At 37.5% G+C, this 19,562-nt stretch overlaps 1 protein-coding gene across 2 annotated transcripts in view; it reads right to left on the bottom strand.

Moving 5' to 3' along the window:
* Positions 1 to 19,562, bottom strand: part of ARHGAP42 (Rho GTPase activating protein 42) — a 178,663-nt gene that overhangs the window by 141,692 nt on the left and 17,409 nt on the right. The gene's annotated exons all lie outside the window — the stretch shown is intronic.

Here is a 19,562-nt window from a genome sequence, read left to right as displayed (position 1 = left end):
AAATCAATCCAAACTTCATTACAATTGTACACAATCCAACAACAACAACAACAAAATTGTAAATACAGAATGTCAATGTAACCACATAACTCTTTTCTTTTTTAGGTATACTAAAGGCAAATGCAGAGATCAATGTAATAAAGAATGAATTCGGTCACAACTTAGAAGGACTACCAGTCCAGATGAGCCCAAAACCCAGCAACAGTTCTCTATGTCTTAGAAGATGTACCTATGGTATCTATTCCAAAGCTAGGAAAATGGGCAATTAAGATGCTGATTAACTGCTAAATCTTATCAAAAATCACAGTACAGACAAGTTATGAGCAAAAGCCAAGTCAAAAATTCTGTTTCAAAAGCATTATGTATCTGTCTCCATTCTTGGGGATGTTCAAAAGCCGTCTGGACATGGTCCTGGGCAACCAGCTCTAGGTGGCCCTGCTTAAGCAGGGGCATCGGACCAGATGACCTTCAGAGGTCCCTTCCCACCTCAGCCATTTTGTGATTCTGTGATTTCACACGATCACAGATTTCCTTAAACCTCTGTTATTGTAAATCCATAAATACTCAGTTATTCAATGCTGGACACAAAATTAGAAGGCCAAACTTTTTCCTGGCAGGAATAAAACTTAGCATATAAATACACAAAGTGGCCTAATGTCCTAAATCAAGATGCACACACAAAAAGAAAAGTGTCATTTAAATTTGAACAGTCTCCATCAGTAAGAAGCATTCCACTACCCTAAATGAAATAAGGGTTGAAAACATTTAAAACACCTCCAAATAAGAATCCACACAGTAAGATAAAAAAAATAGAAATTTTAGTTATTAAAGGTAACCACTATCAAGTGACAGAATTCCTACCAGGATTTTGCCCTACCCCTGTATTTACTCAGCCTGCTGATTTCATATTTTTACATGCAGCTAGAGTACAGCAGTCCAACAGAAGAATCAGCAGTCTTTAGACAACAGATATGAGCAGATTTTTTCTTGTATTAGTCATGAATTCCATATGTTTATCTGATAAATAACTAGAGTGTAAAGAACTCTGTAATCAAATTCTGTACCTTTTTGATAAAAAAACATGGAAACAAGAAAAAATGCTCCCCAGAATTATTGCATCCTTACTGAACATTTCCTACTGTGCTGCACATGAAGATTATATTATTAAATGTATTAACAAATTAGATGCTAAACACAGAATGTTTCCTACTGTTTGTATAGATGATAACAAAATAGATCTTTAAGATGAAGCACTCTCTTTTATGCAAATACAGCATCCTTGATATTCAAGTAACTGATTATTCTACAGCTGTTAAAAAGACCTAAACTTGAATTTGTTCGCAGCAGGATGCTTTTCATTTAAAGGGAATAAACAGAGTTTTATTGTTGGCTCTTCCACCAAGTTAATACACTGAGTCCTAAACTCTTCTACAAAATTGCTGCATACCAACTGATGCCAAAAGGAATAATATGGCCTTAAGGTGACTGAAAGAAAGAGATTCTATACTGCAAGTACACTGGAATGTAAAAAATAATTATCACTAATGGGAATGCAGATTTATTTCCTCTGGACAATCTAATAGCTGCCCATGATGACCAGCATCTCTGTGAATGTGAAAGGAAATGAGGGAGCATGGACTCTCCCCTATCACTCTTCCACAGTGGAACAAATGTCAAGGGAAAGGAAAACAAATGATAAAAATATCCAAGGTGGAGTCTCCATTTTATATCCTGGATTAGTCATACACAGATGCCGCTCTCTCTTTCACTGTGTCAGCAAATCAGACAATGTTAATGCTTATGTTTCGAACCTGAAGGAGGCACTTTTAACCTAACTCAGAAACAGTGGGTATGAAGAATGTAGTGAGAATTACAGAGCTCATTGGATAACTTGATAAAATCATCCAGAATGATACCATTTGGAGATTTCTGCCTTTCTATAGCTTGAAAGTATTAGAGGATACCATATGAAGGTTAAAGCTGTTCAGCATAGCAAGGAATGAAATTAAGTTCCTAGGTCAGATGTTTCCTGTGACACTAATTTACAGGTTCTACAAAAAGTTAACTTTACCTAAAGATATAAAAAGTATTATTCTACAGAAAATTCCAGCTTGCTTAGACAGCTTCCTAGAGGCTGTAATAAGTTACTCTGGGAACTCAAAGCTCAACACTGCAGTTGAACCACCAACACTGAACCAAGCAATGCAATCAGTTTTATTTATCAATTTCTTTCTTAGGAGCATCATCACTTTACTTGATTATAAAATTCACCTAGTCACAGAAAGGACCAGTTGTGCAATAAGCAGGCCTCCTTTAAGAGATATGAAGATTCAAAACCAAATCAAATCAGATTTAAGAGCCTCTTCAATCAAGAAGAGGCAAATGATATCACTACTATCTATCTTGTCTGGATAAAAAAAAAATGAGAAAAGCAGAAAGATGGAGTGGAGACCTTGTCCAGCTTTACAAGATGTCATCTATCACTGTATATCCCAGAGTCTTAATGTCACTGAGGGCCCTCAATACATCCTGCTCCTTCCAGACATAGGAAGGTAAATCCCCACACCAAAAAAAAAATCACCTCTTGATCATCTGCAAGCTATGTGGCATTACAAGAGTTGTTCTTACTCAGCTTCTAACATGTACATCTTGATAACCACGTCCCTCTTTTCACGAGTCCACGTGAACTAGGATATTTCACTTAGCCTAGGACAGAAATTATCTTTTGAGCAGAGTCAGCTGGTCTTCTAAGTTACTATAAAAACCTTATCAGCTTTATTGACTGACAGTATAAGTCTATCATCCAGGGAAGGATGGCTGCTCCGACGTCTCGATACCATAAATATTGCTGCCCTTGCTCTTCTGCAGGCACTCGAATAGAGTGATCTCTTTGGTCGCCAGTGAAAGAATGAAAACGCACCCTGTTATCCTTCAGCTGCCAGAAGGGTGAATTTCTAACTGGCAATTCTGTTAAGATTTATTTTCCAGGAGTACTCACCTGCACCTTTGGTTCCTTGTTTTCCGCAATTCCAAAGGAGGATTCAGTTCAGTTTTGCAGCAAGGCATACAGTGAAGAGTGGCCATCTAAACACTACTTACAGTCAGAGAAAGGATATCACTGAGGCAGAGTTACCTGTTTTAGTAAGGGTTGAAGCAAGCCAACCGGCCAGCGTGATTTTTTTTCCTAAAGCTCTGACAGAGGAAGTACTAAAAGAAACGTACTAGAATGTGACTGGAAACAATAAACGGGTAATTGCAGCTTAGCCACAAGAAAGTAATATAACGCTGGTATTAAATACAGATACATGTAATACCAATCACCAGTATTATAATGCTAATGAAAGAATATTAAAAGTCATCATCCATTCAGGAAAGTCAGACGAATCAAAAAACGCATTACTCTGTTGTACTTCTTCCTGAAGTTTTATATTTTTCATTAATCTGCTTAACATATTTACCCCAAAAAATATGGAAAAAACCTCTGCATTATCCTACAAGTCAGGTTTATTTAAGATTCACTTTGTTTCAAATTGTCAAAAGGGAGGATTTAATTTGAACTGTAATATAAAAACTTATTTTAGGCTTCAGATATATCCAGCATGGAGGGCCCTAGGATGATAAAACCATGGTGCAGTCCCTTTGTGTTACTAGAACTGTTCCTCAACTTCCTTGTCCTAGATTTGTTAAACTGATCATAAAATAAATTCTTACAGAGCCTTGAGGAGGAGGAGAGAACAAAGTGATGAAAGGATGGATGCTATTAGCTGAAGGATGAAAGAATGAGTCTATTAGTTTTGGCACTGCCCAACAAGGACCAAGTTGTACAGGTAAGGAAACTTGACAAGATTTCTACAAGTTGATAAGCACAAATAATTTTTTTGGTTGGGATAGGAAAGTTGTTGTTTGTTTGGTTTTGCCAGTCTGATGGTTGGAAGAACAGAAGAAAGCCCAAGCTTTTGTCAGGATTCAAACAAGCTCCAAAAGCAGAAACTCTGTGCACTTGGAAAGGACCCATATCCCTACCCTAGTAACAGCTAGCAAGAAGCTCAGCAAATTCAAAGCCAAAGACTTTCTGCTTGTTTACTTACAAAGATGACTTCACTAGCAAATGTCAATCATCCTGGAAAAGCTTGGTACCAGTCACTGGGTTAATAAAGAAAAACAGCAGTTGAAACCTAGTGAGAAGATTAAACAAGCCTAAATGAACTCCTGAACACCAGCTGGAATGCAGTAAATGGGACTTCAAACAACAGACGCTACGGCCAAAATAGTAACAGCAACATATTTGGTGATCTGACACAAAGCTAGTTATTACCGTATGGCTTCAAAGACAGCAGAAGCAAAGGGGTGATGGCTGAGCTGGCAGGATATTAGAGGCATTTCTTCAGTCAGCTCAATTTCAGGACAGTTGAGGACTGGAAGGTAGACCACGTTCAGTCACCTTCAGTGTTTCAAACCTTTGGGCAGTTTGATTCTGCTACCAGATATGACTAGCTTTGCAATGCCACACTTGATGAGCTATCTCATTTGGTCACGCGCTGACATATTGTTTTATTAAAACCCAAGGTACTCTACAAAACCGAGCATTGAGGAGCTGTAATATGTGAATAAATACAGCAGAAACTGAACAATATTGCCAGAGTACTTGATAAAATAGCACGCTAAAATGCAGAGAAGCATTTATCTAGTTCATTGACTCAGTACCTGAAAATGAGTCACTGTTGTGGGGTTTTTTAATTGCTTTAAAAATAAATTTATTTTCTTGATTTATTTCATAAGCAACTCTCAGCCTAGAAACAATTTTTCTGGCTAAGTTATCTAAACACTTGAAAAAGTAGATTTATAACAGAGACATTATTACTGTGAAACAGCAGCTATGAGCATGATTTGCAGCATTCTTACTGCACCAAGTGACAGAAGCGAGGAAACATTTAAAAACTCATACAAGTGAGAAAAGGGCTTTCAGTATTACAAATCTGTAAAACACTATTTACCCAGAAAAATACTTGTAAGATACACGCCTCCTTACATATTTCATGACACGTTGCTTTACTGTGAAGATGAACTGGGAACTGCCTTGGGTTTGTTATTTTATATGAGAATGAGCTTCACGGAGGCGAGCTGTATCAACAGCCAGGAATAAACTGGAGGAACAAGAACACCCCACTGAGAAGCACTGAACTTCAACAGCTTCTGTGTTTGCTATAGTCAATTTGATTGTAACTGGAACATGTCACAGTGGGACATCTTTTTCCACATCACAGACTGTAAACACAGCAGCTGGCAGTAAAATTCTATTTAGGCAGTATGAATGATTAAGCAGTTAAAAGCAGTGATCATACAAGACTGCGTATATCGCTACTATATTTCAAATTTCCTCCTGCCTTAAGGGCTTTCTCATTAAAAATCCAAGCTTCACAGTTGTTGGTCTTAATTCAGAAAGCAGTACCCAAATATGCATTTTCTTCATAATTTTTGCCACTTTCCACTCTTCACTGCTCACTACTGCTTTAAAAAGAAAAATAAATGAAAATCAACGGCTGTAGGTAACCATCTCACAGAGAAAATCTTCCATTTTCATAATGTGTATGACAGCACGTCAGCACAAACAAGGGGACCTGTAAAGGACTTACGAATTAGCCCATAGCAGCAGTGTTTAGCATGGGGACATTGGCACATATGTCAGTACTGCAATTAATTCCCTCAACTGTACATGAAAAGAATTCTGGGTTTCACTGCCAGAACAGGTAACCCCAGCTTAATAAAACATCACCACCATAACACTTGCCCACAAGACCTATAGTTAGAAAGCAATTTAAAATGCATGTTAACATGACTATTAAACACACACAAAAATCTGTACAGTCAGCTGATACAGCTTCTTCTGTCTTCAGTTTCAAGTGGCTTTCAATACTAGAGTCTTTCCTACCATACATGGTTCATAGCCTATACCTTTGCATAGAATATTGTCCATGGTACTTCTATTTTGCGAAGTCTATTTGATGAAATTATTCACACATGCACACTTGTTATTCTTTCTCAGCTGAATTAATTTGTGGATCAAAGTAACTTTTTTGATTGTCGTAGGGAAAAAAAAAAACGACAACAACAAAAAAACACCAAAAATTACAACTCTCCTTTTACAAGTGATCGCATTTTTTCCAAACTTCTGTGGAAGAATTTAACTTGGCAAAACACAGGGCAAGCTGACATAGAGGAGAGGCTGTCTCCAGGGGCGGACGGAGCTAACGCTGGCCACTTGCCACAATGCCTTCTAAAGCAGCCACAAGAAGAGACCACAAGGGAATACAGAATGTAGTGCCCAGTGCCAAGGACTGCAGCACAAGGGGTATTGACACAGTCTTTCATTGTTGCCATCAATGAACTCTTTATCCGCTTTATTCACTAGCTTCATTGGTCTATATTCTTTGCCAACTTGCTCTTCATGGAACAATAACAAGCAACTAAAATAAACAACCCCCTACCTGAACAAACCCACATTACTTTCCCACCTTAAGCTCGATGTTTTGCTCTTAATTTCAGGGAAGCTAGGTTCTTTCTCAGTCTCCAGGGAAAGGACATCAGCAGAATATATCAACATGTAGCCCATGCATTGCTGCATTCTTCTGGGGTTACATACAGCACTATAACAATTTGAAATTTTTCAGTGTAATTTTCTTACTCATGAGTATTTCCATGAGAAACATGTACACTTTACTTTCTCATTATAGTAACCACTGAGAAATCCCCTTGATCAAATGCAACAAAATCCCCACCTTCTTAACACTATGATGCAAGAGCTACTGAAGTCTTCTATAAAATGAATAGCTATTCATACCAACATTTTTAAGTCCCAACTTCCTCATGTTAGAAACTTGTACAGTACTTGAATATTTTAAGTCTTTCTCTATGATTAAGCACTAAATCTAATACATTCTTGAAGAAGCTGCTGCAAGACAGAGCACTGATGTTTAACAAGTGGGGGATTTTTTTTTAGGCCCCATTTGCATGCTTGCTTGATAAAATCATACTAAAACTTCCCAGAAACATAACTGTTGAACCAAATGATGTTATACAGTCAAAAGACAATGTTGGTAATATTCCATCCCTCTATTTGCTATTCCTCTCCTTGCCCCAACTCACTTTGTCTGCATACATGGAAACATAACCTTATTCATATAATCAGAAGAACAGAAAGAAGGGAATTTTAGTTTAGTGAACAAAAGCTGTAAAGTTTATACAACTAACTCATTTTGACTTTGCATAGTTATAAATACATGAAAGAATGAAAATACTTTTTTAGTTGCATGCCCTGTAACCACCAATGTGGAGGACACCACACAGTGTGTACTGTCCATCTGCTACTCTAAAGTTAAGGCACATATATAACTCCACAGCTCTTTGCCATACTAAGTGGTGTATTTTTACTTTGTTTTGATACTCCCACATTCTTGTATTTTATTTCTCATTACCTCATTGCTACAAAATCCTTTCTTTCTCAATATTTTAGCTCATAAGACTGTTCAATGATACTGCTGCATTTGATTAGAAAACTAACTATGCAGGGAATTAATAGGGTCTAAACTTTCCAATCATCAAACCATATTCACAGAATTAATGCAACAATAAAACCTTTACAAGTGACTAATCACATGGTTAAAAGCAGAAGATTTTCCTTTGCTACCAATTGCAATTTTTTTAATATTTTCCAAATATGGCTGAAAGTTTCAGACAGCATTTGGTTTCATTTTACTTTTGAAATTATAAAGATTGGCTGTATTTCTAGCACATTATTATATTTTCCTAAATTATACTCAACCAAAACATTTCTATACAATGCTAGTTTTGTAGATATGCTTCTTTTCATTCAGTAAGCTTTTTGGCTAAGATTCACAGTAAGGATTCCAATATTTCCAATACTGGAATATTCCAATATTTCTACTCCATTACAGAAGACTAAATCTTTGAAAACAGCACATTTCCCTGCTTTTTTCCATTCTCAAATAATTGAAAATCAGTACTCACTCACCCGCACTCTTCCAGCGTGTTCCCTGTATCTGTTGATAGAACTATTCCATAGTTCTGTATCAGGAAGATCTCAACTCTTTAGCCTAACTTTTTAACCACTCACTAAAGCACATGAAACATACCTGAGAAGATGTTAAGATTACATCTGATATTACACACAGTAAGTAATCACTCCTTATCCTCCTCCCTGTTAAGGATTTCTCTCACATTCAAGTTGCTTACTTCAGCTGAGGGCTGTATACCATTCTCCTCCTAAGCCTACTGCCTTTCAGTACATTTTGCTACACTTTCCAGGGAGATGCAGTTTGCTGGTCTCCAACTTACTATGTGCAACAAAAGAGTCCAGGTCATGGTGGCACGCAAGATGTTTAACTGAGCCACACAACGAATCTTTTGTTCCCGTACTCCTCATCATACACTAGTTCTCACACTACAAAAGGATATTAACACTAATACTGTCGAGAGCCTTGTGCAACATCTCAAGCTGGTGTAACTCAAGGCTGCTCTAAAATCTCAGATATAAGTGTACAACCTCTTTCAGATATCTGTAGTAGTAATGTAGACAGCACACCAAGGTGTCCAATTCAAGGACACACAGCCATGTGGAACGGTATGGCCAACATCAAACACTGCATACATGCCAGTATTCCTCCCTTTTTCAAAAACAATTAATTTCAGCTTTGTTTCAACAGTCATTTGAATGACAAACAACTTAAAGCAGCAGCCTTCCTGTAAGATTATATAGAAATCCTAAAGGACCGGGAAAAGCTAGAACATTAACTTTTTCCCCTTACACTTTTTTCCTTTTTGTTACTTTTTCATATCTTCTTCTATGTCATTTTACTTTAACTTCTGCATGGTTTTCTACCACTCCATTATCCATCCTAGGTTCCTATACTTTCTTCCCTCCAAATTTGCTTTGACCCTCAACATACTTTGTCTTGCTCCTTCTGGGGATTTTAACTGATTTTTCATGATCTTCCACATTCTTTCCCCACCCCATGGATGTTTGTTTCCCAGAAGAGTGTCAGCCTTTTCCAGGGAGCTGGGTCCACAGCCCAGTCTTTCCCCCTAGTCTCCCTGAGACATGGTTTATCAGGCTCGCCGTGTCATTTCTCACTCCTCCTTGCACATCCCAGAAACAGCAAGCAGGCAGAGAAGCACCACAAAAAAAAGACAGAGAAACTAAGTGCAGATGCGGCCAGAGGCTGAAAAAGCAGAGGGTGACTTCCTGTCTGGCGATTGCCAGAAAAAATATGGGAATTCCCAGATTTCTAGTGCAACGTAAAGTATGGGTGCATCAGATGTTCTTGTAGTGGTACTTTAAAACAGTTTTCTCTTTGTTCTTAATCTTACAATGCCTGCAGAGAATTTTTTAAAATGCATGTGCCTACTTACAGACAGCAAAACACAAAGCAATATATGATAACATCATTTCACAATATAAATTAAAGCCTATGTGGCAACGCATTCCTAAGGAGCCACAGTTCCAACTATTCGGGCAAGATGAGTTCTGCCAGTTCTGTGCTGCACACACATATGTATAGAATGAGATGCAATTTCCCCACTCCTACCCCTACTCAAATATGTATCCAGGGGAAAACATAAAAAATAGGGTTAGTCAGTTCTGGTATGAACAGGGAGCTATTAAGAAACTGCTTCTAGGAAAACCAAGAATAAATCACTGCAGCAATTATCATGCAGATCTTTAGTTGTAAAAATTTCTACAATATATCTTTAAATGCTTTTATGTGCCATGATTTTTGCATTAAGTAGATTCCCCTGTTCTGCAAAGAGAGCTGCTCAAAGGAGGATGGGTCACATTGGCCTGTGCTGGACGGTGGGGGAGGGATGAAAGGAATGAAAGCAGTTATCAAGGCATTTGTAAGTAGTGAGCTCTTGGAACAACATAAGAGTTGAGGGTCATGGGAAACAGAAGCTTTGCTCACCCTTCTTCCTGGCAAAGTTTTCTGCACTTGAGCAACAAAGTAAAATGTTTTGTAAGAACAGAAGGAGGAGGAGAAGGAAAAAATTAAAATGTGTATATTTAGCTCATTAAAAAAAAAATACTACCACTTTGCTTTAAAGGAAATGAAACACTTTCTATATGAAATTCTTTCAAGCTCTTAGAGCTCAGGAATACAACATGCGATTAGACTCCTTTGATCAGACAACTAATATCACAGTCACATGAACTTCAGTATTGCACATAACGGCGTTGTGTGGGTTTTTTTTCCTAACAGTCACACACACAAACAGATGCAAGTAACATTTGTTTGGAGAGTCAGATATGCACTTCCAGACCTGGAGGACAGAACCGAGACCTCAAATCAAGCACAATTTTGTCCAGTGAAGTTAAATGGCACCACATGTCTTTACCAAGTTTGGCCTAAAGTAGTTTCTTGTACTCAGATAGTCTACCATAGAGCTGATTCACTACATAGCTCCTTCTCACTGCTTCAGGAGAATGGATACCAAACACATCAGCTTTATATAGCCAACTAACTTAATATGCTAGTTAAACCCTCTTCTACCTTCAAAATATGAAAGGAATTCAGAAAATGCAGAGATGAGAGCCATGAAAGCACTTAGAAGTTTTACAGATATATTTTTGAGGGTTTAAAATCAATCACTTGCAGTATCCTGAACTCAAAAATCTGTTACCAAAATACCTACATGTTAATAATTCAGGGGGGTAGGGGGGGTGGGTGGGGGTGGTAGTGGTGGAATAAGCCAAATTAAATATGCTTCATTAAATAATGAAATGTACATCTACAAATCTGTTTCACCAGGTGAGCTCTTGTTTGTACAGCTCAGGAATCAAGTGTTCCCAAGGAGTTTGCAGTTAACTCCAATTTGCATGTGACTATTTCCTTAACAGTTACGAAACAGTTTTTTTATCTTACACACTTTCCAGTTTTATTGCATTCAAAGAAGGCAAGAAATAAACCCTGTGAAAAGCAGTAATCATATTAAATTTATCTCTATGTAGAAAAATCATTTCAAAGAACAGGCTCTTCACATTTTACAGGAAAAAGAGAAATACCCCTCACATCCATTTCGTTGGACTCTTACTTCTCAGAAAAAAATAAGGAGCTTTAATGATATTGTCTTCTGCTGAAGTCTGCCTGGTTTTTTGTAAGTCAAAACTCGGAGGAAGGACCAACTAGGTTTCTACATATTTCATTTACATTTTTTTTTCAACTTTTAATTTTCTAGAATTTGGTTCTACTTTTCTGTCACACAAAGATTTAGGAAAATATTACAAGATCCTCTTGTTATCTTCCTGGCAGAGTGAATCCCTTTAATTAATAGTCTTACCATCCATTAGTACTAGTAGTGTTTGTATTATGGCATGTGTAATGAGTTCTGAACTATTATCACTCATGAATGAGATCTTGTAATTAAAACAGATAAATCATAACTAGGTTGTTTCATTATTCTACACTTGGGTCTGGTCAAGAAACAAATTAAGTATTAGTGATTATTTGAAATCAGGAAAAAGGAACAGAAACAGAAATATCATTAATGCCACTCCATCAATCCATGAGACACCTGCATTTAAACGGTATGTACAGAATTTTCTCGCTCCTTGACACCACCCCAAAGTACCTGGGAAAGGTACAGGGAAATGAAGCAAAGGTAAATAATGGTGAGAATATCTTCTTTAAAGAAACACACTCACAGTCATCAGCCTGAAAAAGACAACTGGGAAACCATAAGGGTTCTACAAAATCACAAGCAGTACAGAAATAGCAGCTGTCTCTTCCAAAGTGAAAACAAAAGACTACCCAATATAGCAAGAAGCAAGCTCAAAACAAAGAAAGATAGAGCTTTTTTCATAAGAAGTGCAGTTAAATCTTGAATCTCCCTGCCACCGGATGCTGTGGATATTAGAAATTTCTGTGGGATCAAGAAAGGACTAGACAAGTTCACAGAAGAAAAACTCACTGAGGCCTATGAAAGACATAACTGCTTGCTCAGGAAATCTTCAAGAATCAAACCACCAGAGGCAGTGGAAGCATCACTGCATTCCGCCTGCTCTTATTCTCTACCCTAGGCAGTCAGCGCTGCACGTGAGAGAAAAGCAGAACTCTCAGCACAGAGCTTATTTGTACCTAGAGAAGGGATGTAACACCAGCTAAGCCTCAGGTCCGACCTAGCATGGTCGTATTTATACTCTTTGTTAGGAAGATTTGGACATATATGTTTTGCAACAGCTTGAATGACTCAAGACACCGTTAGTTGATCACCACCATCTGCTAATAGGAGGTTATCAGTCTCATGGATGAGCCAACACACCATCAAGGATAAGCACTCTTTAGCCACCTATCTAGGGTCATCTATTTTAGCAACAGACAACAGTTAAGGAGGAAGAGCTGAGTTAATGCTGCAAATTAAGGATCACAAAGATGTTCTATCTTGCTGGCTGAACCATGGGAGATGTCCTCCAGGGGATGAGTGACGATGGGTAGTTTGAGACTCTATCATCTTTAACTGCTCTAGAGAGAGAAGAGGTACACCAAAAGGCTGTAATTCTTCCAGCAAGGACTTGTCTAGTGATTTGTGCTATGAGGTATGCTAAGTATACCTTTGAACAGTAAAAATAACTTCATTAATAAATCAATAGCTGACAAAAGTTGATTTGGGCTACCAAACCCAAATGGCTTAAACGAAGACTAATCATATAGCTTTACTCCTTTCACATTGTGCTTCAAAACTTTTCCTAACTTAGGTCTTAGCACAAGCGTAGCCACTATGTGGACAGCTATTCAATACTTGATTTTTTCCTGAGTTCAGTGTTGCTCTCTCCCTCTTCTCCTCCCACTATTGCTTACTGCATTCCATCCAGATCCTGTAATTCTGCATTGATTATCTCAGCCTTCATGCAAGCCAAGTCTAGAGAGACAGTAAAAGGATATTTCTATGACATATGCAGCACTGTTACCGTATTTGACAGATAGAGACACTGAAAGCATGACTGCCTAAGGCCACCCATTGAACTGGTGATTAGGCAGACCCTTCATGGCCATTATTCCAGATGCCATTCCTTTAGACCAGGAGATGCTAACCAGAGCTGGAAAGAATGCAGCTCCTCACACTTCCCTGTCCCCAGAAAAGCTGCAACATTTTTCTTCCAAGGGGACATAATTTTAAAAAATAAAGTATTATATTAAAAGGAGAGAAGAAAACCCTAATTTCATTAAGAAGAAACAAAAAAAGGCAACACAACCTTGTTTTGATCCATTTAATGCAGCCCCCACAGAATGCCCAGTTACTCCAGCTGCAGCAGCTAGTGTTCTGTATCTGTTTCAAGTCAGTCTCCACGAAAATGAGGAGCACACCACACAAAAACATGCTTCCTTACTTAACCTTCACTTGCTAAACTTCAAGCATCTTTAAAAAAAGCAAACCAAAGACGACAGAAACAAGAGGACAGAACAACTATGGTTTGCAAATTAAACTCTGATGTTTCTTAATCGGAACAGTCTACATTTTAATAACTTTAATGTAGGGGTTTTGCATATAAAATATTTCCATTAGTCTTCAGGTGCTGCAGAATTTTATTTCTTTTTTACAAAATCATGTTAATTCCCACTAACATTAATTCCTAATAAAATTTCAGTCTAACCTCATCACAGCTCAATCTCAAGAATCAATACCCAGGGAAATATTGATGAGACAGAAAATTGAGAGCTTCTTTGCCTGCACACAAGTTTAGAGGAAGCCTGGACAGGTTTTCTCCAAGAGAAATGGGAAAAAAATCCTTCTCAAAAGATACAAAACACCGGAATAGCCAATACCAATACTTTTGGAAAATATCTACTCATATTGTTTCACACAGTGGAAAAGTCAATAAGTCATTAAGTCAATAATTCATTGCAAGGATGAAGAAAAAAATAGAAGTGCTCTGAGCCTAACCCAGTTATTTGTTATTAAGGTATTCAAAGCAAAATTTGGTGTTTAACCTGAGGACTGTGTTTTTATCCAAAGACTGACTGCAGAATATCCCTGACATCACCATAACATCATTTCCCCTCCAGCATGCCATAAGAAGTTGCACTTGGAACACAGGCTTTGTATGGCTCGCAATTTGTTGGCTGAATTTCCATTCCAGCACATCCTCTTCCTTTTCTCAATGAGAAGTGGCTTAAAGGAGTTGTGGTTTCCATTTCATAAGCCCAGCAGCATTTAATGTATTGGCTTTTCTACCCTTCATTTAACACAAGTCAGAATATTTCCATGACGTTATACTTTTGATAAAAACATGGCAAATCTTAGCAAGATTAAAACCAAACAAGTTCTGTAATTGGATGCAATTCTGAAATCATCAATGCTTTATAAAACAGAATGGAATTCTCTGTAGGGAAAAGAGTTTCAGTTAGTCTAGGCAACATTTGTTGTTTACAATGAGCGATATGAACCAAACTGACAGAGCGCAAATATGGCAGTCTGGATTTTGGATGTTGCTTACTAAATACAGTACTTCTTTCTTTTCACGAGCATGTAAAATGCTTAACTGCAATGGATGGTCCTTTCAGAGCTCAGTGTGTATTGACTGCAATCCTGTTTCACCTCCAGTTGACCACATAAGTAAATATGAATCAATGAACAGCCTATGATCTTTGAATTACTCGGGAGACTGCATGAGTAGCCAAGTAAAACACCTTCTTCCCAAAACATTCATGTTAGCTTCCTTGACAGAAGCAAACAGAGCACATTAAATAAAAGAATTAAAAATAATTTTTAACGATAACCTACTTAGTGCTATGGTTTTTTCCTCTTGCAGCCAATATTTTAAAGTTACAGCATCCAATAAGCAGATGGTTTTACAGGTATCTTTGGGTCTAACATGCAGGGCAACACACAGCTTCTCCAAAGGAGCCATTCCATTTTGTTAATTGTTTCTGAATTAAGGACTCCCAATCTACACATTGTCGAGAAAGACCATAATGACTCCTGCTGTTTCAATAGTTCACTTAAGGACTCTGATTCTCTGGGTCCCTGAACATTTGATGTATCATAATATGTCTTATCAAGCCAATTATTCACAATGACAGGGTCGCTAAATTCTCTTACAAGCACCTTTCAATACAAAACAATACTCCTAGGACCCACTCTGCACAGACAACAACCCAGAACACGGATATAATCGGAGCTACCTCAATGCAAGCTGGTTATGCTAATTACTTAGAAGTCAAAGAGCTAATAAGTTTAAGTTTGATATCATACCCTCAAGCTAAACATATCAATTTATCTTGTATGTTTTGCTGTCAATTTTCATAATGGCTGGATGAGAAAATTAAAAACGATCAGTGTGAAATATTAATTATAAACTGGGTAAAGACTGCTCAAAATTAGTGTGGGAAGCAGTAATCATAAATAATATGGATAAGAGAACTAATGTGAAGTCTGACATAAATAGCCTCATTAAGCATTATTTTCCTATTGGTTTTGGAGGCCATGAAGAAACAAACATACTTACTAAGAAAAAGAGCACCAAGTCAAACTAAAACTGTGACTTATATTGCCAGCTTCTCAATAGTGACACTCACGCTGCCTTTTTCCCCCCCTTCCTCCTCCTATGAAAATGAAACTTCTCTTCCCTCAAAGAAAAACAAAATCCAATAACCACCCTCAAAAGTTATACCTTAGCAACAAAATTTAGTAAGTTTTCCACTTAAAAGTCTTCTTGAACTGAATTTTCCAGTGGCTAAGAGATTATGCAGCTGCTAACTTTACTAGTTGTTATATAGCTTCCCAAAATACACCTAACAAAGTGATTTTAAAATTCATGGGTTTGTGCTACTGAGTGAAAAAACAGAACATGTTTCTGGGTGTTAATAATAGCCAGATTCTGGTTTTCATCATCTCCCCACAAATAAGCAAAGCAGAAGGGCTTGAGAGAATTTTGGCTTCTTAAGACTTACAGGTTGAAGCTCTGATAACTTTCAAGTGTATATATGCAATAAGTGATTATTGCAAGAAAAAGTAAATAAGAGTACATTTACTGCAATAGTCTAAAACAGTACAGTTACCTGAACATTGCCTTATCACTATTGGCTGCATGACTGCAGCAGAGCCTGGCAGAACTCTTCCTGATAAAACTTACCACTGACACAAGTTATTTTAAAATTAACTTTTTTTAATTTATAATTAAAATTTAAAATTAAATGCAGAAGGCTATGTAACAGACACCATTCAAGGTGACAAAAGATAATACAAGGTACAGTTTTTTCTTTTAGTAAGAACTGTACAGTAACAGAATGATAGACTAGCATTAACTGGAAATAATGCTTAGAATGAAGATTGCTGTAACAAATTCAGAAATACTAGAGACACAGTATAGAGTCTGCATTAAAAAGTGATAAAAAATGTCTTTATTACCTGGCCTCTAAAAAACAGCATTTGAACATTTAATTAAGCACTTCAGGAATCTGTATGCACAAGTGATAGAATATTTTTAACTCTGATAAATACTTCTGCCCTTTGCAGAACATGCTTTCACAATGTTCTAGGATCACTCTTTTTGCTACGGAATTTATTTTAAAAGATAAGCACAAGAGCAGAACTATTAAGTCTCTAATAGTAGAAGATTCTGACATCTTAAAAAAAAAATCCTAGTGGTACACCTAAAGGCCATAATGGGGAAATATTTTACTAGATACCATTCATCATCATCTCCTGGGTGTTCACTTCCAAGGGTATGGAGAAAGTCTGGTGTATATTTTAAGTATGGAATTACTAAAACAAATTTTTCCCCACAAGGCATAATTTATATAACTCTTCCTCCGGACTGTATCTTGAAAAGGAAAACAAGTCCTGACAATGAATTCAGAAGCGGGGAAGAAGTCTAACCTGTTGCTGAAAGCACAGAAGAAGAGAAGAAATGTCAGTATTTAGTAACCATGTACATTGCATTGTCACAATTAGTATTTCCTAAACTGTCAGGGTTTGGGCAACCTCTGGTGTCCAAGATGTTTTTTCCTTCTCCCCTTTGTCTGGAACACTGAAGACAGAACCCAGTTGACATTTTCTGCTTAGTTCAGAAGCCCCAAAGATTTTCCTTTCTTCTTGAACCCCTCCCACACCACCTTAGCAAATACTTCTCCATTTTCAAATGCTAGCACTAACACTGAATTTCTCTCTATGACTTCTGGGAAACATTGCATTAGTCCAAAAACCTCTCCATCACACAAAGGGTACAAAATTAGTTTTCTATGCTATGGTCATCTTACTTTCCAAAAACCTGCCTGCTTGGACAATGGCTATTCACAGTAACCACTTTTATTGCCCTCGTTTGAATGCATAATTTACAGAGAGTAGGTTGCATCTTCTGCAGCAGTCAGTTTAATAAAAAATTCATTCGAATTCTGATTTGAAAGTAGGAAGTTCTCAGACAACACAGACTAACAACTCCAAAATCACTCCTCACTTTCTGTTATCCCTTCAAATATTTGCAGATAGCTACCAAGGCACTCTCAAGCTTTATCAAACTACGGGGGGGGCAGGAAGGAAGAGATGCATTCTGTCTGTGGGTTATTATTTTTCTAGGGAAGGTGTAATGGAGGAAAAAGAGAAAGTCCAAAAGCCAAGGGCCTCGAAACCAGTTTTTAGTATTAAGTATTTGTTTCAATATAGTATTTTGACCAATAGTACATAATGACAAGAGAAAGGTGGCTGCTAAGAGCTCTCACACTCACATTCAGCAGAAGAGATGGCTGACAACAGCTCCAAAAACATCCCACATAACTTCCTCTAAAATACTTTATAAACTGGAATTTATATTGTCAGGAAGTGTTCATTGACAAAAAAACAAAAAGCCAACCCCACATTATCAGAACCAGTCAAATGATTAAGACATTAACGAACACAATTCCCTGCCATGGACATAACTCAGCTGGACTGGAAAAAAAAACAAACCAGTTTTTTGAGTGAAGAGATACATATTTCTGAAAATCACATTCCAGTGAGAATTCAAGAGCTTTTACCTCTTGTTCCTCCATATTCCTGAAAATTTCATTAGCAGCCTACATAATCCTCATAATATTTTACAATCCAAACAAATCTTTTAATTTAAGGATCAAGGTAGGGCAGTAGTAGAGCTGTACGGAGGGTAGCAGAAGGCTCTTCTCAGTTCTGCTAAGTACTGAACTCAGCAATGCACATATTCCAGCTAAGTGAGAATATTCATTGCAAAAGAAACACAAGAGGATGTCGGCTTTATTCCAGTAAAATATTCAATGATCTGGAATCTCACAGGATAGACCTACAAAACTGGTTTTGCAACTGCCAGTGCACAAAGACAGCAATAAGTTGCTTGGTTGCAGTGTCTTATAACGGAATCAAGCTTTAGTAGATGTTCTGCATAATGACTATCAACATTTCTCTTTCCTGCCAAATAATTTCTTTCTGGATCTCAAAGGAGCCTTACTATTTATCAGAGACATCAAAAAATCTGGAGATGAGATTGGAAAAAGAGTGTTAACACTAACGTATTTTGCTGATGATATAGATGTTTATAATCAGCTTTCACTTTTTCCTTTCTTGGAAGGCAGCAGAAGGATGTTACAACCTTCAGTGTCAAGGAGGTAAGATGATAGAGGAAAATGAAATTTAGGAAGCACACAATAATGCACATGGAGAAAAATAATCTCAGTTACATCCACATATTAATGGAATTTACATTAGCTTTAATACTCTGGAAAGATCTTGGAATCACTGTAGACAGTTCTTTTACGGTGTCAACTCAATGATCAGCAACAGTCAAAAATATTAAGGCTTATTAGAGAAAGAAAGCACAAAGCAGAAAATATCATTATTTGATGCATTCACACCTTGAATGTTCCATGAAGTTTCTTGCAATCCATCTCAGAAAGGGCACAGTTACCACGAAAGCGGCACAAAGAAGGCTGACAAAGGACAACCAGAGGGACAGATTTGATTATTTAAAAGCAGAAACTAACTAGACTGGAAGTTTTCAGAGTAGTTGGGGAACAAAACCTGCAAGGAAGAAGAAAGAAAATAAAGGTCTTTTAAAAAAAATAATCTGAACCCACATGAACAGGACAGGCAATGCATATAGGCAAGAGTTACTATTTTTCATAGAACAAAAACTGCCATCATCAGATAAAATAACCAAGCAGCAGGCACACAACAAAGGAAGAACTTCCACCCCTGCAGTGCACACTTAATCGTGAAACTCCCCACTTGGCGTCAGAGACTGTTGTGGAGCTTAACAGCAAACCTCGATTCAAACCCAGGTTAGATAAAGCCATTTCCAAAAAGGGGTTATTTGAGGGCACTTGGGAGAACTTTAGCAAATGTCTACCTCAAGTTAGAAGTTAGCTTCTAAGACATGTCTTAGAAGCTAAGTACTTTTGCGCGGGTCAGTGACCAGTCAGTTTTATTCTGGAGGTCTGAAGGTAAAGTGCACGGCTCTGCTGAGACTGCAGAGATGCTGACACATCTCCACAGTAAAGTAGCCTCAAAAATCTGAAACTTGTATTTCAGTAATAATAGGACTTAATTAC

The sequence above is a fragment of the Phalacrocorax aristotelis genome, chromosome 1 (genome assembly GCF_949628215.1).
Source record: "Phalacrocorax aristotelis chromosome 1, bGulAri2.1, whole genome shotgun sequence".
In the NCBI taxonomy this organism is placed as follows: Eukaryota; Metazoa; Chordata; class Aves; order Suliformes; family Phalacrocoracidae; genus Phalacrocorax; species Phalacrocorax aristotelis.
Note: the sequence above shows the minus strand (reverse complement) of the source record. Positions and strands in the feature narration are given on the sequence as shown.